The following is a 26,922-nucleotide window of genomic DNA, read 5'->3' on the forward strand; positions in this document are numbered from 1 at the left end:
TTGGCAAGTATGAAGATAGAAATCAAGGATCTGGTGTTTATCTTCTATGATAACACCAGTGCAATTAATATATCAAAGAATCTAGTGATGCATACTAAAACAAAACACATTATTGTAAAATATCATTTTAGAGAGAATTGGTACAAGATAAAGAGGTAAGATTCAAATATGTGAATACTAAAAAACAAATTATAGATATATTTACTAAGACATTACCTAAGGATGCATTTCTATATCTAAGAGATAAGTTAGGGGTCATTCCCCTATTTGAAACTTACTAAATGTAGTTTAGTGATGCATCAATCAGACCATGTTGAAGATTGGTCAGTTGATGTAGTATTGACAAGGGCATATTGCAAATGAATCATTACATGAGGTACATTGATATTCACTTAATACTATCTTTGGCATGAGATGTCAAAGTGGGAGAGTTTGGTTGTCATATCAAAAAAAAAATTGTTTAGCAATGTCAATGGGTAAAAACTTGGTCTGATATCAAAGAGGGAGAGTTTGCTATCGGAAGAAGATATTGAAGGCAGAGTTTTGCTGACAAAGGAAGGAATTGAAGGTAGAGGGAGCTCACACTGATAGAGGGAGTTCTCAAGGATGAGAATTAGAATAAAATGAAGGATATGTTCCTTACTTTATTTTTTCTTTGAAAATTCCATTGTATTATAACATGTTGTATTGCCATCAATGCCAAAAAGGGATATTGTTGGAAATAATTGATTAATTATGTATTGTCTTTGATGTTACATAAAATTTCATATCATTATAACTCAATGTATGTCAAGCTCACTCAGGCATTGAGGACAATTTTTTGTGTCTACTGAGCATTCTAGAGTTTGCCTAGCTTAGAAGACACTATCTATCAAATTCACTCGGGTGACAAAGAAAAGTTTGTGTATGTTGAGTGTTAACCAAGTTCACTCAGTTAGTGAAGGAAATGTTGGATGGAACTAGTGTTAATTGAGCTCACTCAATTACCAAATGAACTTTGTAAATATGCAATGTTAACCGAGTTTACTTGGTTAACACAAGAAAATCATTTCTAAGTTAGTGTCTACTAAGCAAGGTTGGCTAATGAAGGATTTTCTTATTTTTGGCATTTTGAGTTCAATTTAATTCTTTTTTGTTTCTAGCTGACTAAGGAGATGAATATTAATTATTCTAAGTTATATTCAACCTAACTTGACAATGTGTAAAATATAATATAAGGTCAAGTTGAGGATTGAATGTGTGGAACATAATTGAAGATTCGATGATGCTTAGAGGAAGCAAATTAGAAGGATAAGCGAAATATCCTTGTTGAGATAAAAAGATAGATTTGATCAAGAAGGATCAAGTATACAAGCCAAAATTGAGATCCCTAATCAGCAATTTAGTTGCATCAAAAAATAGGTCATCTCATTGTCACTCTCTAACCATTATAGCAATTATCTAAATCTCTTAATAGAGTTGGCTTAATAGCTATTTGTAAATCCTCTAACAAGGTGGAATTTCTATTGAATTGTCTAAAGACCTCTAACAAGGCCACTCCTAACAAGGTGATTAAATCCTCTCACAGAGTTAGACCTAAAAGTATGTTTTGTAAACTTTAACAGGATTGGCTCCTAATAGGGCTCACTTCAAAAGAGTTAAAATTAGTAACTCATTGTAATTGGTGGTTTTTCCCAAATTGGGTTTCCACATTAAATCTTGGTGTCAATTGTGTTTGTGCTATTTATTTTATGTGTTTGCAACTAAGTAAGATCAATTACAAATAATATCTTAAGATTTTCATGATAAGTATTTGTTGACTTGTTTCAGTGTTTACTAAGTTACAATATTTTTCCCATGTGTTTACCAAGTTACAACAGAGTTTAGTTTTGATTTGTTTTGATAGTTAAGGGATCTAGGATTTATTTTTGTGGTAACTAATTTGCCCCTCCCCTCTCAGTTACTTTTCTTATATTTCCAATAGTCACTTGGATACCTTGGTATCTTCAAGGGGAAACCATCGAATGTTGCAAGATGCAAATAAGAAAATGATGAAAACTAAATAAAGTAACATCCAAACTGACTAATGGTGGCCATAGCTTTAGGATTGAATCTTCTCTCTAGGAATCATTTTAGTTCCCTACATATCCTCATGGCAAATGTATCATTCACCTTAACATAATTTTCATAACTATTCTACAATTGGAGACATGGGTAAAATTCATAAGACTTAACATTATCAAGGAAATCTTCTAATCTTGGAAGGCCTAGTCATAATTGTAGTGAAGCCAACATGTAAATCAAGAAGTTAAACATGTAGAATGTGTTGTAAAATTTGGCCACCTGGAGAGCATTGGGTAGAATTTCACTTACCTCTTGTTCCCAGTCCATGTACTAGGATTTTAAGCATATAACTTGAACTAGGAAGAAGTATTGCTCAGCAAAATTTAAGTCTTCTACCTCACCTCTTAACCTATGTAGAAGGACCAAAATATCAATTATTTTTGGCTTAAGATTGGTTCTAAACAAAGTCTTAGGAACTTTTCTCTTATCACTCCAGGGCTTATGGAACCAATTTCTCATGATCTCCTTACTCCATATCATCTTCTTTGCTAAGAATTCTAAGGCGGCCCCACCAAAAATCAAGTCAAAGAACTCCTCTCACTCTAGTATGTGAATACAATTTACCATTGTTTGCCTATCAATTGAAATTAATATTGTATCATCAAGCAGGAGAATTTTCTTGGTTTTTGGATTGTAATGATGAATGCATTTGTAAATGAGCTCTAGGGCCTAGACTACAACCAAAAAACCAACAGCCTTGACCAAACCACACCTTCAAAGCTTCTCTATGATTGGATGAATTCATTCAAATTTGACCCTCCTTTGGAAATCTTCCATGTCATAGAAGCAGAGGGAGATGTCTATGAAATTTTGTAGTTGGGACTTGATACCAGTAAGACCATCAAAACCCACAAACTTGGTCACCATAAGCTTATGAATAAGATTTTGAATCAAAAAGGTGAATAAAACTAAAAATGCAACAATCACAAGCTTTCAAAAATTTATGTGTATCGATACAATGAGGGATCAAAGAAATAAGGTAACTCTTTCAACTGCTAGTGTGCTTTTATATGAAAGCCTCAATTCATCTATTATTCTTCAAAATTCATGCTAGATGGATGAAATTTAAGGAAATACCTATTGGATAGTAAATTCACAATCTCAAGGAACATTTAGGGGTCTTTTCACTATTCCATTGATCCCAACAGTAACTTTCTATAAGCCCATTACTTACCTTTCCATTTTCCTTTAAGTTTCAGAAAGTTGCCATTGGGGTACTTCATTGTTGAAAATCTGCCATGTAAGATTCTTCCTATAACCTCTTTCTATAATGGTTCAATCTATTCTAATATCATTCTAACATACTCCAAATCTAGTGTAGAGAACAAATTTACTTGTTAGCTCGATCTTTCTTGTATAAGTAGAAAATTGCCTACATGGGTTGGGAACCCACTGAGAAGAATGCAACTTTTATTTTTCTGCTAACATTTTCTTATAGGTCGAATCTTTGACAATTGCATTCTTGGCCATTAAGGATGCTTAATTAAGGCGTGTGAATCTGTATTTTTCACCTTCTATTTTTCACCTTTACTTGCTTTGTAGAAATCTATCTTCATGGCTTGAAAACCTGTCGTGAAGAAGACACTTTTAGGTTTTCTACCAAGGCTTGATTTTTGAGTTATAATGAATCCAAATCATGTTTAGGAGATTTGTCTTGGATTCAAACAATAATTGGATTCATGGGTTGGAAACCCATCGACAAGAAGGCAATTTCCAAATTTTTGCTAATGCTTGTTTACCAAGAGATGGTACACCATGAGAAAATAGATAATGTGTTTGACCTGTGGTGACTAAATTTTATCACTATTAAATTAGGTACTAACTTACCTGACCAATCTCAAGGTAAAATAAACACCTACCCAACTTAAAGAGAGAGAGAAAGAGAAGGAAAAATGGAAAAATCTGATAGAGATCACCTAGCCTTCATGAATATAGACTTAGACTCAAACACTTTGGGGGAAAGACTAATCTCATCTAAAACACAAAACTCACTTTTTCCAATAGACTGAAGAAAAAAAAAGTGGCCAACAAAATCCTGGTGGGAGATTGTACTCTCTCTTATGAGAGACAGTACACTCTATGACATGAGACTTGAGATTTCCTTACAGAGTTCATTGCACTTCCTTAAGTTCCTCTTGGTACTTCCTCATACAAGCCTTGACACTAGTTTCATGGGTTTTGGTGGTTGGGCCAAGTATTCCTTCATGTGAGAGGGTAGTTTATTGCATAGCTTGGTGCACTTCCTCACGTGAAATTGTCCCTTGTGTTTTCCATCTTAATATATCTTCTTTTGGTAATTTTAATTTTGATATAAAATAATGTATTTTTGAACCTTTAAAATGCCCTTCTAACCACCATTGTTTTATTAATGTCATGAACTTATCATCTTGAAACCACATTTTTTCACAATTGAATGGATTTCTAGAAGGCTTATTTTGTTCTAATATTTCTAGTCTAACCAGAAAGTGATTTTATCTTGTGTATGGTAGAATGCATGATTGAATAGTATAGTTAAATTTTTTAAGTTCTCCTTTACATAAAACCCTATCAAGTCTTTCTTCTATTTGGCAAAAAAAATTCTCCTATTATGCCATGTATACATGCCATTAGTAGGTATAAAATCTATCAAATTATTTTTGGAAATCCATTATCTAAAATATGTCATAGCTTGTGAGATGAATAAAGAACCTCCTCATTTTTCTTCCAAACTTAAAATAGCATTGAAATCTCCACCTATTAAATATATTTTTGTAGGGTTACTATTATAAATGTGCTAATATCTTTCCATATCTCTCTCTTTCTAACTGTCCATGTTGGATAGTATACATTTATGTCAATAGATTATAAATCTTCTTTATAACTTTTGATTTTTTGACTCATCTAGTTTTTGGTCAATGTCCCTTTATTGAATGTAATCTTCCTTGGATCCCATATGATTCCAATGCCCCTAGAAGATCCTTTAGATTCTATAAAATTTGATTTCCAAATTCTAAATTTCTTACTTAATTTATTCCCTTCTAGTTTACTTAATTTAGTTTCTTGTAATAATATTAACTCTGATCCACATAAGGTTGAATTTCTCTTTAATAATTATTTTTTGTTAGGGGTAGTTTGTCCCCTAAAATTCCAAGTAGTTAAATTCATTTCTTTGTGGGAAGGCTCTTCCCCTTCCCATCTTTTAAAATTTCATGTATCTTGTTTTAGTTCTTTGCTTTACATATTGTTGTTGTTAATTCTACAAGAGTATTCCCATGACTCTTCTTTTTTTGTTTACCACATCGAGGGGCCTTTATACCTTATCTATTACATGCTAACCCTAGTGAGTCGATATAATCTCTAGACTTAAGATGTGTTCTAATTGATCATTTGCTTTTTCTTCCTCTTCTCTTAGTATTTCTTTAAATGTTTTTTTACTTAGATTATTTTCCTTTGGTGGACTAATTTCATGATTCTTACCTGCTACTTGATCTAGCCCTAGTGATTTGGTATTATCTCTGGTGTTACTTAAGATATGTTCTAATTGATCATTTGTTTTTTCTTCCTCTTCTCTTTGTATTTCTTTGAATATTTTATTACTTAGATTATTTTCCTTTGCTAGAATAATTGCATGACTTTTACCTACTACTTTTTTAATTTCTTGTGATGATTAGTTGAAATTTTGGTTCAAATATTATTCTACTCTGAATTCTTCCCATTTTTCTTTAGAGATGTCTTTAGTGCCATTTTTGCCTTGAGAGTTTTCTTTTGAGTATGTCACTATTTTCTTTGTAGATATGTATGACATAAGTTCTAATGGAACACCATTCCATTCTTTCTTTGTTTTTTCTTCTAAGTTCATAGATTAAAAGAGGTCTTTCACATTTACAGGAGTTTTCCAAAATTTATGGAATTTCTTTTTGGAATTTTTCTTGTTTGTTATGTTACCTATGTAAGACATCTGCTATGTTTGCCATGTTTTATTTTTTGTTGAGTTATTGGGAGACATATCTTGAGACCCTCCCTTAATAATTGATGCTTGATATTGATCCAAACTCTATTTTATATTCAAGTTTCCATTATTTGAAATTTCTCCTTCCTCTATATGATAATCTATCTTTTCTACTCTTTATAAAGTTGGATTATATTTTTTTGGAGTTTCTTTTGATGATTCTCCTATTTCTCTTTCTAGATATTTTTTGAGTCTATGAGATGAACTAGTAAGTCAATTTTGGCTTCTTCCCAAAGAATGATTTGATCACTAATATCATTTTGAATTAATAGAATGTCATGGGTAAGCCTTTTGTATTGAATAAGATTATTTTTGATATCTTTAATAAATAATTTGTGTTCAATGCATTTCTCACATTATGTTTCCATATTTCCTTCCAAGTTCATGAAGCTATGGAGCTCTTTCTCAAAATCCTTCTTATCTATCAGTGATTTGAATATTGTGTAGATGATTGGTTGAACTTCTTTTGATTGAGAAATGTTTAGATATTCACCTTCTTCATTCTCTTGATCTATTTCTTTCATCCTATATTCTTTTTGTTATGAATTGGTATGATTATTTTTATTTCTGATATATATCATTGGGAAAGTTTCTCTCAAACAAGAATTTTTAGCTAAAAGGTTCTTTCTACTAAAATTATTTACTTTGATTATATCTAATATGTGGCCTTCATATCTTGAGATTTCCAAATTATAGATCGAGTGGTTCGTTGTGATTTTTACTTGATTAAAATTGGAAGCTTTTAAATTTAAATTAATTGACATCCTAATTTGATTATTCCTACTAAAATTGGTTTCTAGCCCCATCATTTCACCTACTATGGATGCAATACATTTTAACATGTCTATTTGATTAATTTTACAAAACATTTGATCTACTTCTATCCATGTAGGGGCTAAATATTTATCTTCTTTTGATTCATTGAAGTTTGATTCTCATTTCATAAATTTTATAGAATGCCCTTTTAAAAAATAGAGTAAAATTGACAAAAAATCCTTCTAAACATATTCATTTTTGTACTATATGTAAAATAATCTATTAGAAATGAAGGATATACTTATGTGAGGAAAACATAATTCTTCTAGCCAAATTATCATCCTTTGATATTTGGAAATAGGTACATTTTAGTACCCATATAATCCTAATTTTCCATAGTCTAACCAACACTCATTACTTATTTGATTGCTAATGATTAAAAATTTATTTTTCTTGATTCACACTTGTACCAATTTGGTTAGGGTTTGAGTATAATTGCTTGCATGGGTGAGAGTTAGGTGGGATAAAAGACCTACAAGAAGGGGATAAGTTAGGGGAACTAGGAGGAAAACCTATGATGAGGGGTGATATAGAGAATAGGGTTACATAGATTTTGATGAAGAGAATGTGAGGTTTTTCTTTGAGAGGAGATAGAAGGATCTAGGTTTAAAGGATTTTTAGGATTTCTAGCTAAATACTTCCTTCTTCTATTTATCATAGTCCATCCATTTAGGTATGTTGTGGCATATTTTATTTTTGCAAATATATTCTCCTATTGTTCTAGTTTGATGTCTGATCTATTCTTGAGTTGTTTCAATTCATGATCTTGTGTCCTTCATTTGGAAGTCAGTCATCTTCATCTTCTATTTGTAATATATTGAATGGGTTAGAGATTTCTAGGGTCCTAATCATTGCATTTTTTTTGGAAAGTAGGGTTTCTGAGTTATATTTGATTCCTTCTTCTTCTTTTTATTTGGAATTCTAATTTTTTTTATTTGGTTTGCATGATGAGCTACAAAGATGTCCATTTTTTAATACTATGACTAGTGATTAGAGATCATTGTTCCAAAATAGTTTTCCTCATTCACCACTGAGATATTTCTAATTACTCTCCTTATCACTAATTAAATCCCACAAGATAGTTTATCTTATCCTCTCTTTAGATTTCTATTTCACATTCCCCGCTACTTCTAGCCTTCAAAAATCTAGATAGAATTAAATTAAATATATAATCATGTCTAAATACATCAAACTAAATAGAATATATAATCATGTCTAATTATTTTTTTAGATTTCTTAGACTTTCAGATGATAGTGCAATGCACACATTTTATATTATTTTCTATGATGCATACTATCCTCTGCACTAATGGTATTTTCTACTCTTCATCTCTATTCTTTGATATTTGATTGGGTTCTCCCTGGCTCACATCTAATTAGAAAATACTTTATTACTCTAACAATAAATACTTTATTTTATTTTAAAGAACACTCTATATTGATAGGTGATTAATATGTTATGCAGGGTGTAGTAGGCAATACAAGAACTCCATATGGTACTTGTTTAGCTAGACACATGAGGCTAGCATTAGGAACACCTAAGGTAATTTTTTGTAAATATTCTTAAAAATATAATATTACATTTGTTTCAAATTATTTTTTCTTACTTTCTATGACACTATCAATACAAAGTTCCCTCCACCAAGCTATTAACTCATTGCCAACAATACAAAGTTCCCTCAACCACTCCAAAAAAAATCCTTTTAATCTCCTTACACTCTCATACTTAGGGGTACCTCTCTAAAAAATATTGAACTTATTGATGGGGAGAATTTTGGAATCCTAAGATTCTAAATAAAAAATGCCTTAGAGTTAGTACTTTCCCATAATGGTCAACTTACACCTAATGACTCAAGTGTTCAAGGATGTAAATCTAACTTCTCCAAGGAGTCTCCAAGGTTCAAAAAGTTTCTACTTATCCAAATATTCCCTAATAAACAACTCAAAAATTTTCAAGAACTTACCTTATAGAAAACCCAATATTGTTGTCCTCTACACCAATGTTACTATTAGGCCTCTAGTGAGTTTAATTAAATCTCTTCTCTCACATTTTCCAAAATACTCCAAAAAAAAATCTACTTTTAGATAACATGTTCAAAGATTAAAAATATATATCCAAACCTTTCATATGATTTTTTGTGTTACTCCTATAAGTATTAAAGTGTTTTTATTAGTGCAAAAGGCATATTCAATGAGTGTTAGAAAGATAGGATGATGAACATAGTTATTGAACAAGAGTATAGTTACTAAGTACATGAAGACACTATGTGAAGTATGAGCATTGGAGAAAATGATAACTAAGTACACTTGTTACTGAGTGGATATAGTAACCAAACACAAGTGATAATAGCCTATTGTCTATGCATTTTACAAGATTTGAGATTTAGAAGTTGTGTTACTTTAGAAGAAAAAGTAGAATCCCTTCAAATACTCCAATGATTGTTGCAACTCATTTGGTGCATACGCTCAATATATTCTAATATAGGGGAAACTAATATAAATGATTTAAGATCATTCCAACTAGTATTTTTTTTCCAATCCCAAATCAATATGGATCGTGACTAATTTATTACTATCCTAGTATGATCCACCCTCCTTGTAAAGCTTGTTTAGTTTGAATATAAAAATAAGCAACATCATTAAGTTTAATCATTCAAAATTTAGGCTCTTAGAAGATATCATTTATTGCATAGAAGTTTGTCTCTAATGATCATGGTCATGATGACACAAATGGGTTCATTTTTGTTAGCTTCCTTAGGCACAACCATCCAATATTTAGCATTCACATAAGTTGCCCAAAATATTTCTTATTCATTCTCAAAGAGAAGAATTGCAAAATATTCCCTTGTTGGCACAAACAAAAAGGTGAGAGATGTTGAATTCCAACTATGTACCAAGATGGAGGCACTCAAGCACTCTATCAAGATCAATCTTGAATGGTTTCGTGAGGCCCTCGTGATGGTGGAAGACATACAATCCACATACAATTATTGGATCCAAGTCATGCCTATAGCCCCCCCAACAGAGACAAAATAAAGTTACATAATATTGATCTCTAATTTCCATTTAGTGTCAAACACTTAGTCATTTCAAAGGAAACTTTGGATGGTCATCACTATGACTGAGCCATCCAAAGAAGGTTGAGCTATTAAAGGAATTTTTTATTTATCAACACATGATGAACAAGTGAAAGGTTTTCAAGTAAAATAGTTGATACTGAGGAAGTAGAAAGTTAGTTATTGTCAAGTGAATAGAATATATTGGGTGAATAGAAGTTGAGTGATAGCATGAATATTAGTTAAGATCAAGCATTAGAACATTCAAGTGCCAAGTAAACTAGCATTGACGTATGAGTTTTTGATTATACAAAGACCTATGTAAATCATTATATCCAAACTCTACATGACATTTAAAGATCAAAGAGACACTTAAGTAGGAGATTACTCATTTTTTTGGATACTATTAATCCCTAGACAAGCAGATTGACCAATTAGAAAATTAGAATGGAAAATGGAAAAAGGATGAAATATGGATTATTGATCCTAATCTAGAACTTTGTAGGATTATCTATTTAAGAAGGGTTCCTACCCTAGCATCCTACATAATAAGGAGCACGTATGTGGAGAGAAGTAATGTGAAGGAGTGGAAAAAGCTAAGTATCAAGCAAAGGAAGGCTAAGTCTTAAAGGAATTCAGATAGTGCAACCAGAGCAGTGAAGGACAGAATAGAGATATCAAATAAGGAGATTGTATTGATATTTTGAAGAGAGGAAATTCATGAAAAGGTTTTAGAGAAAATCTAAGGGTCACATACTTAATTAGTTTTAATAGATTGAGTTAGGGAAAATCTCTTAACAGAGTGGTTCTAACAAACCTCTCTTAACAGAGTCTTTACTTTATTGTAAGTGTAAAATCCTTTTACAGGGTAAGACCTAATATTATAAAAACTCTTTTAAAAAAGTAGAACCCTCATGTAGTAGATCATCTAATAGGATCAAAATTGTAACCCTAACAGGTTAGCATTGTTGTTGCAAGAGTGAAGACTTGTGGGTTTCATCCTTACCTTGGTTTTACATTCATATTGAAGTATTTCTAGGTTACCAAAATCATTGTGTTATGTGTTGATGATTTTCATGGATTTTATGCTTAGATAGATTTTATTTCAGCATTACATGTTTATAGTTATATGGTATAAGATCTAAGATATGAGATGGATTAGGTGTGGGTTCGTGTATCCATAAAAAGTATTAGTATCTTGTTTCCCACTAAGATTTCCAACAAAACAAATGATTACCTGGAAGACAATGTCAAGATCCTTGATGCTTGCAAATTGATCAAGAAGAGATTTTCCTATGTGGAAAGTGTTGATCCTATGACAAGACATATTATTAGTTAGTTTCAAAACACTTAGTCATCATGGGAAGTTGGTTAGTACTGCAAGCAAGATTCCCCCCAAGCAACAAGCACTAGTATAGCCTGAGCTACCAAGAAGAAGAGTGTTAACCAATCTCATGTATGAACTAAGCTAACAATGATCAATCAAGCTCTAGTGTAAACTAATTCAAGAACTCCTAGTTTTAGAATGAGAACCAAGTAGAAAAAATTAGTGTGACCCAAGCAATTAGAGTTTTCTGAGTGATCAATGTGAACCAAGAATCTAGTGTCAACTAAGTAGACATATTTTCTTGAGTATCTACACATCACCTGAGTAAGCTATTAGAACTGGGTATCAATATTTAGCTAACTTTGCTAGCACAAATATTGATGATACTCCATTGGGGGAGTACCCCAAGCATTGGAGAGTATTGACGTGTTGTATTCATGATTGTGTTTGTCATTGATGTATACATAGTATTGTTTCTGTAAAGACTTGGAGAACAACAGTCAAAGATCTTACAGGTATGGACAATGATTTGATTATTTGGTGATGTGTAGTTAAGGACATGTTCTAGACTATGTCCTTATGATGTGGTTATGTGTTTAGAGTCTAATTTGAAGGTGTATGATAGTTGTACCTTATTTACTAAGAGTAGTACAGAAATGGGGTATTAGAGAATAGTGTTCTAACATTTCTTTTCTATTTTACATCTAAGATGCAATGAAGAAGTGTGTAGTCACATAGTGATAGAGGAAATTCGTACAATGATGTCAATAATTGTACAAGCCCTTCTATCATATGTGTGAATTTTTGTATAAACTATAAACAGATAGTGTTATTGGAATTGTAATTAATTAATTATCTTATTATAATTAATTGGGAAAGCCTCCAGGCTGACTCAAGGAATTATTATGAAGATATGGTATAAGGGAAAGATTTTTTCCTTGTTTGTAAAAGTTTCAAGTATCAATCATTGTGAAGAAGTGAGAACTATGAAAAGGAGTAGAGTACTTACTGAATGTGAGTAAGTAATCCAAGGGATTAGTGGATGTGAGTGTTGTGATCTGGTTACAAGATCTAAAGGAGTAGAAGTATAGTTGATAGGATAGAGGAAGAGGAAGGAAGTACATTTCATTTCTATTATTCTATAAGGAATAATACAAAGATCATTTGAATAGTGGTTTCATTGGTCTTAACCTTGAATTTATTTAGGTAGTGGGTTCATTTGTCTTCCACAACTCCTAATAGGGTTGGAATCTCCTAACATGGATACAAAGTCTCCTAACAGGGACTCATATGTACTAAATGTATTCATAGACTCTTAACAGTTTCCATACTCTAACAAGGAATATTTATATCAATACTTCATCTTATGGACACCATCCCTACTAGGGTTTTCCCTCTAATCAAGGGTTTCCCTAGTTAACATATATGGTGTTATTGTGTATGATATCATTTTGCGGTTCCATTTTATATTGTTTATATGGTTAAGTTTATTTAAGGTTGATAATTGTGATAATAGGTAGAAAATTGATTCACCCCCCTCCCTCTTAGTTATATCAATGGACTATATATTCTAACAATTGGTGTCAAGATTAACCTTAGATAGAAATAATAGTTACATGCAAATATAACCAATATTAGAAAATAGCAAATTGCACCTCAGAGAACACAAGACACCAAGATTTAATGTGGTTCACCCAATCCCTAGGCTACATCCACCAATAGCAAGTCCAATATTATTATGATCCAGTAATTACAATCTAATTACAATCTGTAATCCCTTACAGCTCAATATTCCTACAAGAACCAATTTTTGTCTCACACATTATGAAAATCCCTAACCCTAAGCATTTTTATACAAGCTTTTTTTCACTTACAAAATTAGGGCTAAAATAATAGAAAAATATTAGTTGACACCTTCTACAATATAAGGTCATTTTTGGCTTTAGGGAAACCCCTACAGGGGCATTGCCCCTCGACCCCACCTTATACTGCAATAGGGAGTACACCTGGTGCACTACCCCAAGACCCCATAGGGGCACTATCCCTTGACCTTGTCCCCTGTAAAAATAATCTGAAGGAAAATCATTCCAAATAAACTTTTGAGTCTAATTAAGCTCCACATCACAACAATTTCCCACTTGGACACTGATTAGACTCCATAATAATAACCTCCCACTTGGAGATTGATCATAGCACTACTAAACCTATAGCTCCCACTAGAATATTAAACCACCCCAAACTCTATTATTATTTTAGTCTATTTAGTCTAGAAGACCAACAAAAGCTAAAAAGGAGTTCAACTTCTCCCTCATCACTACCTTTGTAAACATATCTACTAGATTGTCATTTGTATATATCCTCTCCAACTTTAACTTTCCATCATCCAAAACTAACTGAATGAAGTGGTACCGCAACTATATGTGTTTTTTCTTTGAATGCAAAGCTAAATTCCTTGCAAGATGAATGGCACTCTATGGGTGTCCCAATTATTCCATGAAGAACTAAAGCCATATGATCTCCTTGGTTGCCTTTGTAGTAGCAACATACTCTACCTTTGTAGTGGATAAAACATTAACCTATTGTAATCAAGAAACCTAGCTCACTACTATCCCACCAATAGTAGATACATAACCTATAGTAGTTCACTTGATATCAATATCCCCTACCAAATTTGAGTCAGCATATCCCTGTAAAGTAGTAGTAGAGCCCCCAAAGCGTAAACACTTACTGGATGGTCCTCTCAGATATCTGAGAATCCATTGAACTGCATTCTAATGCTCAATTCTTAGATGACTCATATACCTATTAACAACTCCCACTACATGTGAAATATCTTTTCTAGTACATACCATAGCATACATTAAGCTTCCTATAGTTAAAGCATAGTGTACCTTAGACATCTTGTCCTCCTCTTCTTGTGTCTTAGGACACATCTCCTTAGTCAACTTCAAATGACTAGGTAAAGGTGTACTGACAGCTTTAGCATTGTTGCAACACCTTCTCAATATAATCAGCCTGAGATAAAGTCAATTTCCTATTCTTCCTATCTCTACAAATCTTCATACCAAGCATTTTTTTTGCTGCCCACAAATTTGCCATTGCAAATGTACGTGCTAACTAGTGTTTTAGCCCCTTAATGTGATCCATGTTAGACCTAGCTACAAGCATATCATCAACATATAAATATAAAATAATGTATTTTTAGCATCCAACCTCTTAAAATAAATGAAATGATCTAAATTTCACCTACTATATCCATGCTCATGCATAAACCTATCAAATTTCAGATACCATTGTTAAGGTGCTTGTTCAAGCCATATAAACTTTTCTTCAATCTGCACACTAAGGTCTCCTTACCTTTGACCTCAAGTCCCTGTGATTGTTCCATATATATCTCTTCATCCAAATCACCATGAAGGAAGGTTTTTTTAATATCAAGCTGTGCAAATTGTCAATAGCCCTAATACTTAAAATAGTGTGAATAGAATTCATTTTAACAACAAGAGAGAATATCTCATTAAGATAAATTCCTTTTTTCTATGCAAATCCTTTTAAAACTAACCTGACTTTAAATCATTTCTTCCCTCCATCCTCTTCTTTCAACCTGTAAACCCACTTATTCTATAAAGTCTTTTTACCTGCAAGAAACTTGCATAAATCCCATGTCTTATTTTTTAGCAAAGAGTCCATTTATTATTTCATTGTTGACTACTACTGAATCTTTGTATCCACCTACATAGCTTCATCATAACATTTAGGTTCACTAGGATCAGTAAGTAAAATAAATAAAAGGAAGGAGAAAATCTTTCTGGTGGTCTACTTATCCTTGTTGACCATCTAACATTCAGTGGGGTGTGTGGTATTTGTTGTTGAAATTATTGTAGATCATGAGGAATCTTTGGAACATCACCTTTTGGAATATCATCCAACACTACATAATCATCTTATTTCTTCTCATGTTGCTACAACAGATCTTTGTACAACACTTTCTCATTGAATATGACATGCCTGCTTCTTACAATCTTAAAATTTTTAAAATCCAAAAGCCTATAACCAAATTCATTAATTCTATATCCAAAAAATACACATTTCTTTGACTTAGCTTCTAGCTTGGTTCTATTTTTAGAATCCATATGAGTAAATGCTTAACAGTCGAAGGTTTTGAGAAAAGAATAACTCAGCTTCTTACCAGTCCATGCTTCCTCTAGATTAACATAGCCCAAAGGAGTAGAGGGACCTCTATTAATAAAATATGCAGTAGTATTAACAACCTCTAGCCACATATTTAAGGGCAACCCAGTATGCAACCTCATATTTCTTGCATGCTACATTATAGTCATGTTCAAGCATTCAACAACTCCATTTTCTTGTGGAGTCCTTGGAACAGTTTTCTATCTATGATTACCATTAGTGCAGCAATAATCTTTAAATTCATGAATACAATACTCACCACCATTGTTAGATCTGAGATATTTTAATTTCTTTCCAGTCTCATTTTCAACCAAGCACTTTTATTTCTTAAAAGTTTGAAATACATCAAAAAAATTTCTAAGGAAATGATGATGTTCTGGCTAAAAAAAAATGACAAAAAATCTAGCTCTGATATCACTTGTTAAGATTAACCTCAGATAGAAATAATAGCTACATGCAAATATAACCAATATCAAAAAATAGTAGATCATACAAAAGAGAATAGAAGACACCAAGATTTAACATGGTTCACCCAATTCCTAGGCTACGTCCACAATAGAAAGTCTAATATTATTATGATCTAGTGATTACAACCTTATTACAATATGTAATCCCTTATAGCTCAATACCACCACAAGAACCAATTTTTGCCTCACACATATGAAAATCCCTAACCCTAACCCTTTTTATACAAGCTTTTTTCCACTTACAAAATTAGGGCTAGAAGAATAGAAAAATATTAGCCCCTTGACCCTGTCTTGGGGGCACTACCCCCAAACCCCTGTAAAAATAATCTAAAGGAAAACTATGCTAAATAAACCTCTGAGTTTCATTAGGCTCCAAATCACATCAATTGATATCAAAGCTTTAGGTCTTTGAAGGATAAGCTTAATAGCTTTGGGAGATCAATGGTGAATCTTTTCAGAAAGAATAGTCCTAGATTTGATGGGGTCAACTATGACAAATGGAAGGAGAAGATGAAGACTTGTCTATTTTGCATGGGTCTGGGTAATTGGCTTTTGACAAAAGCTAGCAAAAAAAATTTTGAAGAAGAAAAGCTTGACGAATGTAACGAGGCATAAAGAGATTTGTTCATGTGTAACATGAGAGCAAGAGAAGTACTACTATTAACTCTTCTAGAGAATGAATACAGTCAAGATATCATATATTATTACTGGAATGAAGACTTGTGGTGGAACTAAGGAAGAATATGAGGTCATATGGAAGATCTTGAAAAGTTTGACACCACCATTCAAGCAAGTGGTGTAGATGATTCAGCTACTTATAACTTGTACTAAGGATTTTACCGAGGAAACATTGCTTGGTAGATTGGAAGTTGTAGAAGTAGATCTAAGATAGTTAGAGATCTAGCAAGAGTGGAAACAACCTTCAATGCACTTAATGTTCGACCAAGTTTGACAAAGAGTGCAAGTACAAGAGGAGATTTTTCTAGTAGTAGTCAATCTGATGAAGACAAGAAGATTGAGGAAGGTATAGCCCTTCTTGTGAGAAGAGAAAAGGATGGTAAGAAAATCTTTAAATGTTGGACTTGTGATGAATTTGGTAATTATGCATTTAAATATCCTAAAAGAGAGAAAAAGTATAAGGGAAAGTTCAAACCTAGAAGAGATAGAAATTTTTTGTATGCTAATGAATATGAAGAATCCAATGAGAGAGGTCAAAGTGAAAGTGATGATGAATTAGGATTTTTGGTCATCAAGGAAGATGATCTTGATAGAGAAATTAGAGAGAAAGAGCTATGATTTCCCCAGTTGAAAAGAATTTTGATTGGACAATTGATAGTGGTTGTCCAAATCACATGACTAGCGATATGAATAAGTTTTTTAAGTTTGGGAACTATGATGGAGGTATTAATTAGGGTTAATAGCAATGCAACCTTTTATATTATAGGGATTGGATCCTTTACTTTATATGGAAGGACTAATACTGAAAATGTTTATTTTGTTGATGGATTGAAACAAAATTTGTTGAGTGTTGGATAGTTGGTGGACAAGGGATATCAATTATAGTTCACAAAGAAGAACTACATTATCAAGGATAAGGATGGTAAGATTATTGGAAGTGGAACTAGATCTAGAGGCAATGCATTTCAATTGAATCCACCCAAAATGACATTTTTCATTATGACTGTTGATAAAGTTGGTTATGGCATAAGATATTTTGTCATATAAACTTTGATCATATTATTAAAGTTAGCAGCACATTTGCAATTAGAGACTTTCCTAACATAACAAAGCTTACTAATGTTATTTGCAAATAATATATTTTGGCTAAGTAGAAGAAACTATCTTTTCCTAGCAAGAAGTTCACTACCACAGAGAATCTAGAGATCATTCACATAAACCTAAGTGATCCTTCAAGAACAAGAAGATTCTATGGTAAAAGTTATTTCATGACCTTTGATGATAATTTCACTAGAATGATGTGGGTAGCATTTCTTAAAGAAAAATCTGAAGCTTTTGAGAAGTTTAAGATATTTAAGAATAGAGTTGAGAATGAATATGGTTTTAAGATAAATTCTTTGAGATTAGATAGAGGAGGAGAGTTCACCTTTAGAGAGTTTAACATCTTTTATGAAGAAAATGGAATCAAAAGATAGTTATCCTCTCCTAGAACACCTAAGCAAAATGGGATTAGTGAAAGAAGAAATCAATCAATAGTAGAGGTAGCTAGAGCAATGTTGTTTGAGAATGATGTTTCTAAGACATTCTAGAGAGAAGCAATTAATACAATAGTGTACACTCTGAATAAAGTATAGATTAGAAAAGGTATAAGCAAGACACCTTATGAGCTATGGTTTGCTCATTCACCATTAGTTAAGTATTTCAGAATATTTGGGATAAAATGTTACATTAAGAGGGATGATGACATTGTTAAGTTTGATCCAAGAAGTGATGAAGGTATGTTTCCTTGTTATTCATTGAAAAGAAAGGTGTACAGATGTTTTAACAATAGAAACAAGACTATAGTTGAATGCACAAAAGTAAGGATTGATGAAATGTTTGGTACTAAGGAGAAAATGGTAGATTGTAATTTAGATGAAGAGGAAGATAATTTTGGAATTGTTAGACAAAATGCATAAGTTTTGTTTGAGACTAACAATGATTTGCATAATGATGTACTATCTGTTGAGCATAGAGAAGAACAGAGGTTTGAACCCAAAGATGAGATAAGAGTTGAGATGTCAACTTCTACCTCTAACAAGAATCTAACAAAGAATCACCCTCTAGAATAGATAATTGAAAGTAAAGATAAAGGTGTGATGACAAGGAATAGAGTGAAAGAGGCATTATGTCTGATTTCTCAACTTTAGCCTAAAAGCATAGATGAATCATGTAAGGATGATCATTGGATTTAGCAAATAAAGAAAGAATTGGATCAGATTGAGAAGAACGATAATGGGAGTTAGTTTCTAGACCTAAAGAAAAGTATGTGATAGGAACCAAATGGGTATTCAGAAATAAGATGAATGAATAAGGAGAAATTGTGAGAAACAAGGCCAAACTTGTTTACAAGGGTTATTCATAGCAAGAAGGCATATATTATGAGGGGACTTATGCCCCTCTATCCATAATGGAAGCAATAAGAATGTTCTTAGCTTATGTAACAAGTAAGAAGCTCAAAGTATATCAGATGGATGTCAAGTCAACTTTCTTAATCGAGAACTTAAAGAAGAAGTATACATTGATAAGCCTAGTTGATTCCCTCTAACAAAAGATAAAGAGATGGTATGCATCCTAAATAAAATACTATATTGTCTAAAGCAAGTGCCTCGAACCTAGTATGCAAGGTTGGATAAGTATTTGACAAAGCTTGGATTTGTTAAAGGTATGGAAGATGGTAAATTGTATTTGGGAGAAGTTGAAAATGGTATATTTACCATTGTAATATTTTTTGATGACATAATATTTGGAGGAAATGGTGAAGAGAGTGATAAGTTTGCTAAAGAGATGAAGAATGAGTTTGAAATGAGCATGATAGGAGAAATTAAGTTTTTCCTACGATTGTAGATTGTGCAAAATAGTGATTGTATTTTCATTTCACAAGATAAGTACTTGAAAGACTTGTTGAAGAGATTTTGATTAGAGAACTATAAGCCTGTTGGTATGCCTATGATAAATGGACACAAGTCATCTTGCAAGGATGAGTCACCTACAGTTGAGAAAAAGAAGTACAAATCTATGATTGGATGATTCCAACATCTGACTCACACCATACCAGATATAGAAAATGTATTTGGGATTATAGCTAGATTTCAAGCTGATCCTAAAGAGTATCATTATGTAGTAGTAAAGAGGATATTTAGATATTTGAAAGGAACATCTAATTATGGAATTTGGTATGATAGATCAAGTGATTTTACTTTGTGTGCATATACTGATGTAGATTGGGCAAGTAGTATGGATGATAGAAAGAGCACCAATGGTGGAGCATTATTTCTTAGATGAATATTGGTTTCTTGGCTGAGAAAGAAACATGATTGTATTTCACAGAGAATAGCTAAGGTAGAGTATGTTGCAATAACAAATAATTGTAATCAAGTTATGTGGATGAAGTAGATGTTGAAGGATATTGGGATTTAGTTTACAGAACCTATTATTATTTACTATGATAACACAAGTATAGTAAGTATGTCTAAGAATCTTGTATTTCAATCTAAGACAAAGTATATATCTATTAAGTACCATGTCTTGAGAGAGAAGGCAGTAGAAAAGGAGATTAGATTGAAGTATGTGAGTACTAAAGATTAGGTTGCAGATATCTTTACAAAGCCTTTTCCTAAAGATACATTTGAGTACCTGAGAGGTATACTTGGGGTTATGCCCCTACCTACTTCTAAATAGATGATGCAGAGAGTGCATCAGCCCAGTGGTACAGACCATTATTGTTAGGCTGGAATGAATGTTGATGCTTCCTATATGATGCAAGTGGAATATTAAAAACCTAATAATAAATAGAATCCATGTTGATCCCTTCAACATCCATTCAATAAATTTATGATTTTGAGGCATCTCATGAAGTAACAAAAAATATTCTTCAACAAGTTCATCAATATATCTCCATTCACATAGTCTAATTTCTATATCAGATTATTTTATTCATAAATTTTGTTCTTAACATCTTCCTAAAAAATCCTTTAAATTTCTTTGTTCCAATATAGTCCTTCGAAAACATATCTAAATCTAAGCCCAAGCATACTATTCCTTTATGATCTTTGTACTAAAACCCATTTTTACTGTCATAAGCCAAAAAAGGATACATGTAGCCCTACATAACAAATCCAATATCTTTCATAAACCAAAACAAAATAATCCCAAACCAATTTCATATTAATCCTTCATGAGTCTATTTTCCAAATATGTAATCAATTTATTCTTCCAATTCATAAATCATTACATGGATGCAAATTTATGCCCACAACTCTATTGAAGATATTAAAAAAGCCAGTTTCTACTAAAAGATTCATAACTTCCACAAATCTGCATATAATGACCCAAACAAAAAGGAAAAGAAATTTTATTTGTATATATTTCCAAAAAATCTATTTATAGGTTACAACTCATTAATATGTGGCTGTACCAAATTTTGCAACATAACTGTTGTTAGAGAATCTTAAGTCTACAAACATACACTTTCATTAAAATATGCATAACTTCCTCAAAACTGAATGAAATTAATCCAAATAAAAGGATAATTAAGATAATTCATCCTAATTTCCAAATACATAACTTATATAGGGTTTCCAAGCTATAACTATCTATACAATTTCTGGAAACAGCATAAAAGTAATGAACACCAATCAAAATAACTAGAAATTAATGAATGAACTAATACCAAAATGTTCTCCTTCTCATTCTAATTTGAAATGACCGATACAAGTTATTTATGAAATTTTAAGAATTTATAAACCATAAAAATTCCCTTATGACCTTCTATCTTCCTTTTGAATCATATTTTTCATATTGTCACATTTTATGACAATACATACTTACGTATTTGACAACTTTTACAATTTTGTCTTTCAACCTTACATTATTATTCAAATTGACTCAAATTAATTGAATACATCATTAATGACAAAAATAAAATAAAATTTATCATAATATTAACTTTGGTCTCTAGTATTCATGTCTTCTTAGGTGCTCCTACACCATACTCTCGAGTTTGAAAATTTTCCATGTCCCATAGAAATGCTCTAGTGAGAATATGTAAACAAATATGTTGCTACTTTGTCTTCGTCACTGGATTGATGTCTCCACTACTTCATCTTCATCCTTTAAATTGTGACTCCTATCTATGGATTTTATGTTGTCTACCTCCAAGGTGCGTCTCTCATCTGAAGTTCACTCATCCTTGCTGCTACAAACACTAACTTTTGTCCCTCACCTAGGAGTCCTCTCTTGTCTCTCTGCTCAGTCTCTTGTTGAAACACAATGTACCATATCCTATGGCCCTAGACCATCTCCTATGTCCCTTTTGGCAGATCTCCATGTGTAGATTGTCTTCTATCTATACACTCACAATCTTTTGGGCTCTGATACCAATTTGATGCGAGTATAATATTAAAAACCCAATCATAAATATAATACATTCTAATCCTTCAATATCCATTCAATAAATTTATGATTTAGAGGCATCTCATGAAGTAACACAAAATATGCTTCAACAAGTTTACATAGTCTGATTTCTATAGCGGATTATTTTATTCATAACTTTTGTTCTCAACACCTTCCTATAAGATACTATGGATTTTTTTTTTTCAAAACTAGTCCTTCCAAAACATATCCAAACCTAATCTCAATCAAACTATTCCTTTACATATTATAGTCTTTGTACCGAGACCCATTTTTACCATCATAAACTAGAAAGGATACATGTAACCCTACATAACAAATCCAATATCTTTCATAAACCAAAACCAAATAATCCCAAACCAATTTTATATTAATCCTTCATGATTATATTTTTAAAATATGTGATCCATTCATTCTTCAAATACATATATCATTACATGCATGCAAATTTATGTTCACAACTCCATTGAAGATATTAAAAAAATTAGTTTGTACTAAAAGATTAATAACTTCCACAAATCTACATAAAAATGACCCAAACAAAATAGAAAATAAATATTATTTTTATATATTTCCAATAAATATATTTAGAGTTTATAACTCATTAATATGCATATGTACCAAACATTGAAACATGACTATTGTCAGAGAATCTTAAATCTACAAATAGACACTTTCACTAAAATATGCATAACTTCCTCAAAACTAAATGAAATTAACCCAAACCAACAGGAGAATTAAGATAATTCATCCTAATATCCAAATATATAACTTATATATGGTTTCCAATCTGTAACTATATGTACAATTCCTGAAAATAGCATAAAAGTAGTGATCAACAATCAAAATAGCTAGAAATGAATGCACAAACTAATACCAAAATGTTATCCTTCTTCTCATTCTGATTTTAAATGACCAATACAAGTTATTTATAAAATTTTAAGAATTTACAAACCATCCAACTTCCCTTATGACCGTCCATCTTCCTTTTGCATCATATTTTTCATATTATCACATTTTAACAATACTTACATATTTGACAACTTTTACAATTTGGTCTTTCAACCTTAAATTAGTATTCAAATTGACTCAAATTAATTCAATACATCATGAATGAAGAAAAAAAATTAAAATGATCATATTATTAACTTTGGTCTCCTTTTATTATTGTCTTCTTAGGTACTACTACAACACTATATCGGGGAGTGTCTATTGAGAACTAAGTCATTGAGGACTCTTGGTATTTGGTATTTGTTATTTTGCTTTGAATAGCATCTTTGGACACTTGAGCTAGTAGAAGATTTGGATAAATTTGTAACAATAGGTATTGAACAATTGGTATGTAATATCAAGGCCTTTAACATTGATGTCAATGGGGGAGAGAATATCAATGAAAAATATCTCCTAAGCAATGGGGGAGAAGAATTCTTAAGTATGAATAAGGGAGAGATATCTCTTTAGGGAGATTTAGAAAGATCCATGTAAGTAGGAATATGTACTTGATGTATTGTGAATTATTTATTGTGAAGTGAACAATTATTTTCAATCAAGAAGAAGTTTTTAGTGAACAACTCATGATGTCAATCTAGAAGATGGTGAACAAAGAAGTGTTTTAAAGGATTTTAGATTGATGAAGAGGATTTGAGATGAATAGCAATAGCAATAGAGTACAAGTTTGGTAGTCTTAGAGCCTAGATTTTTTCATCTATGTTTCCATCAATGCTAAAGGGGGGATCATTGGCATGAATTCTGATGATACTAGATTGGGGGAGTATCCTAAGTATTGGATAGTATTGACATGTTGCATTCATGACTATGTTTGTCATTGATGTCAACATAGTATAGTTTTAGTAGAGAATAGGAGAACAACAGTCAAGTATCTTATTGGTATGGATAATGGTTTGATTTTCTGGTGATGCATAGTTAAGGACATGTTCCAAACTATGTCTTGATGATGTGGTTAAGTGCACAGAGTCTAAGTCGAAGGCGTATGGCAATTGTACATGATTTACTAAGAGCAATATAGAAATAGAGTATTGGATATCAATATTTTGATGTTTGTTTGCTATCTTATATCTAAGATGTAATGAAGAAGTTTGAAATCACACGGTGACAAAGGAAATTTGTATGGTGATGTCAAAGAGTGTGCAAGCCCTAGTATCACACGTGTCAATATTTATATAGATTGTGAGCTGAAAATGTTATTGTAATTATAATTAATTAATTATCTTATTATAATTAATTGGAAAAGCCTCAAGTCTGACTCAAGGAATTATTATGAAGATATGGTATAAAGCAAATATGTTTTCCTTGTTTGTAGAAGTGTCAAGTATCAATCATTTTGAAGAAGTGTGAAGAGCAAAAAGGAGAAGAGTGCTTACTGAATGTGAGTAAGAGATCCAAGGGATTATTGAATGTGAGTGTTGTTATCTAGTTACAAGATCTAAAGGAGAATAAATCTAGTTGATAAGATAGAAGTAGAGGAAGGAAGTACATTTCATTTCTATTATTCTGCAAGGAATAATATAGAGATCATTTGGACAATGTGTTCATTGGTCTTAACCTTGAATTTGTTTAGTCAGTGGGTCATGTTGTCTTCCACAACTCCTAACAAGGTTGGAATCTCCTAATAGGGATTCAAAGTCTCCTAACAGGGACTCATATGTACTAAATGTATTCATAGACTCCTAATAGGGTTCATCCTCTAACAAGGAATAATTATATTAGTACATCATCTTGTCATGGGTACCATGCCCACTGGGGTTTTCCCTTTGATCAAGGTTTTCCCTAGTTAACATATCTAGTGTTATTATGTATTAGTATCTTGTTGTAGTTTCAGTTTATATTTATCTTATGGTTAAGTTATTTTAAGGTTGGTAATTGTGATAATAGTTAGATAGCTGATTCAACCCCCCTCTCTCCTCTTAGTTATATTAGTCACCTATATATTCTAACAAACTTGGAAATTGTTTGTGAAACTATTGTAGCTAACCTAATGAAAAGTTACAATTTGAATCGGTATATATGGAAGAATTCTTATTTCATCCAAATCATCATGAAATATATTATTCATTATCATAAGATAATGTGGATAATGGAAGAGCATATTCATTAGGAGGCTACTGAGAAGTACAAAGGCAAAGTAGAGACTCGTCTATCATAGCTAGGTGATCATCACATTATTCAAAGAATTTTCATTAACAAATAGAGTTGCAAAGTAGATATAAATCTATTTTTTCATCCTAATAGGTGTATCAGTCTCAAACCCTCTAACCAGATAGACTTGACATTCCTTGCAGAATCTCTTAATAAAGTGCATACTTCATTTTATTATATAAATCCTTTCACAAGGTGGACCTAATAGTCCTACATACTCCTATCCAAGTAGATCACCAGAAGTGATCAATTGTAAGCCCTAACATGCCAAATTTATTGCTGTAGTAGTGAAGCATTCTAGGTGTCATCCCCACCCCAGTTTTACCATCTCCTTGGAGGGTTTTTGGGTTACCAAATATTGTGTCAAAGTGTTATGGTACTGTTTCTTTTATTGCTTTATGTTGCATACATGCAAGTAGGTTAGTTAATCTAATAAAGTGGTATAAAGAGAAAGAAGTTTTGAGTGGTCCCAACAAAATAAATGAGTACCTAGATGACAATTTCAAGATCCTTGATGCTTGTCATTTGATCAAGAAGAGATTCTCCTATGTGGAAAGGTGTTGAACCTATGGCAAGAGATATTGTTAGTTAGTGCCAACACTTATTCATCATGGGAAGTTGGTTAGTATTGCAACCAAGATTTTCCTCAGGAAATAGGCATTAGTATAGCTCAAACTACCAAGAAAAAAGTGTTAAATAAACTCGTGTATGAACTGAGCTAATAGTGATCAATCAAACTTTAGTGTAAACCAAGTATCAGAGCACTCCCAATTTCAAAGTGAGAACCGAGCAGGCAAAATTAGTGTGAATTGATCCATTAAAGTGTGCCTAGTGATCAATGTGAGCTCAAAATCTAGTGTCAACTAAGTAGACAGAGTCTCCCAAGTATTTGCACATCACTTGAGTAAGCTTGGTAATTTTTTGTGAAACTATTGTAGCTGACCTAATGCAAAGTTACCTTTTGGATTGGTATATATGGAAGAATTCTCATTTCATCCAAATAATCATGAAATATATTATTCATTATCATAAGTGATTGTGGATAATGGAAGAGTAGATTAATTAGGAGGCTACTGAGAATTACAAATACAAAGTAGAGATTCATTTATTACAGTTAGGTGATCATCATATTATTCAAAGGATCTTCATCAACAAACAAAGTTTCAAAGTAAAGATAAATCTGTTGATTCATCCTAATAGGTGTATCAGTCTGAAATCCTCTAACTAGGTGGACCTAACAGTCCTTGTAGAATCTCTTAATAGAGTGCATACTTAATTGTATTTTATAAATCATTTCACAAGGTGGACCTAATAGTCCTACTTACTCCTAATTGAGTAGATCGCTAGAAGTGATCAATTGTAAGCCCTAATATGCCGACTTTATTATTGTAGTAGTGAAGCTTTATGGGTCTCATTCCCACCCCATCTTTACCTTCTCCTTGGAGGTTTCCTGGGTTATCAAATATTTTTTCAAAGTGTTATGGCATTGTTTATTTTATTGCTTTATGTTCCATACATGCAAGTAGATTAGTTAATCTAATAAAATGGTATTAAGAGAAAGAAGTTTTAAGTGGTTCTCGATTCATAGCCCTCCCTCTTAGTCACTTGATCATCATTACATTTCAGACAACTGGTATCAGAGAAAGGTTCTCTTGTTAGAATTTTAGCAGCTTGAGAGAAAAGGTTAGA

At 32.1% G+C, this 26,922-nt stretch overlaps 1 pseudogene; it reads left to right on the forward strand.

The window, feature by feature from the left end:
- Positions 1-11,946: 11,946 nt before the first annotated feature.
- Positions 11,947-26,922, forward strand: part of LOC149580671 (uncharacterized) — a 28,309-nt pseudogene continuing 13,333 nt past the window's right edge.

Source organism: Cupressus sempervirens, chromosome 1 (genome assembly GCF_028749045.1).
Source record: "Cupressus sempervirens isolate cs-2001-9-10 chromosome 1, ASM2874904v1, whole genome shotgun sequence".
Lineage (NCBI taxonomy): Eukaryota > Viridiplantae > Streptophyta > Pinopsida > Cupressales > Cupressaceae > Cupressus > Cupressus sempervirens.